This window comes from Magnolia sinica, chromosome 17 (genome assembly GCF_029962835.1).
Source record: "Magnolia sinica isolate HGM2019 chromosome 17, MsV1, whole genome shotgun sequence".
Taxonomy (NCBI): domain Eukaryota; kingdom Viridiplantae; phylum Streptophyta; class Magnoliopsida; order Magnoliales; family Magnoliaceae; genus Magnolia; species Magnolia sinica.
Window position 1 is genome coordinate 66392717 of NC_080589.1, and position 1273 is coordinate 66393989.

The window sequence follows — 1273 nt, forward strand, 5'->3', positions numbered from 1 at the left end:
CGTTACGACCCACTTAATAATTTTTATAGACCTCATTTTTTAGGCATCCCATCACCATAGTGGGACTTAACATGTGATTTGAATGTCATGTACACCAAGGGACAAAAGTAAGGTTAAATAACATTTTCACAAGTACACAACGCCAAAATCGCGAATTTGCGACCGGCAAATCCATCATAAAACCAAATAAACAACAGATTTTATCTATTGCTGTTTACCAGGTCTTTTTTATGCGATGGATAAAATCCGTCGTTAATCTACGACGGATAAGTCCGTCGCATATTACTGACGGATAAGATCCGTCACAAAAAAATAAAAAATCCATTGCTAAAATTCAAAAAACCACTTGAATTAGTCTTCATTAAAAATATTGGTGATAGATAAGGTCCGTTGCTAATATGAGTAGAGCAACGGACCTCAAATTCGTCACTGATTTTCGACTTGTTTAGAAATTAGTGACGGATTTGGTTCGTCGCTAAAATATCTATAAAAACAATATATCATCAATTATTATTATTATTATTATTATTATTATTTTTGAATCTTACACCTGATAGTCATTTAAAAAATAATTCACACAATTGTTTAATAAGAATCCTATTCACAAAATTGGTAACAACTCAATTCAATAAAGAGGAAATGGCCTAAGTGGGGCTGACCCGAACAGCAGTTCCCATAGTTTCAAGTTGGATGTGAAACATGGAATTGCAAAGAGAGTTTGGTTGTTGCTCTGTCTCACCTCCACTATGGTCAACACCCAAATGGTTGACGAAACAAGGTACATGCCTTGATCCCATCATACCAAGAATCAATCACGAAACAAGGTACATGCCTTGATCCCATCATACCAAGAATCAATCGCCCATAGTGGAGACTTTCTAATTGTTGCCTAGTCGGACTTTAGCAACTCCATCGGTTTGTATGGTGCTCCTAGCCATTCGAATTACTGCATGAAACATTCTTGTGTGAGAAATCATCCATGTTAAAAATTAGATTAACTCAAGTAACACTAGTCTGCCTCAAAAACAGTTTTGAAATTCCATTACTGGTCACAGAACCCAAAAAAGTAAGAAAAAGTACAAAATAGCAAGCCAAAAAGCTGTGCATACTACTAAAAAACCAGCTGGTAGTTTCATAATGAGGTACATGGTACATGCCTCTCTGTGCATCATAGTATTCACAGGACTTTCAAGGAACTAAGCAATGAAATGGCCAACATTCAACACCATACCATTTCAACAGCTTAGAACTTAGATACTATCATTAGTTAATA

General features: G+C 35.7%; 1 long non-coding RNA gene across 1 annotated transcript; it reads left to right on the forward strand.

Moving 5' to 3' along the window:
• The first annotated feature begins 540 nt into the window (after positions 1–540).
• Positions 541–1026, forward strand: LOC131231381 (uncharacterized). Its single transcript, XR_009164337.1, has 2 exons — positions 541–778; positions 825–1026. It is a non-coding gene; the product is annotated as an uncharacterized LOC131231381 (long non-coding RNA).
• The last annotated feature ends 247 nt before the right edge of the window (positions 1027–1273 follow it).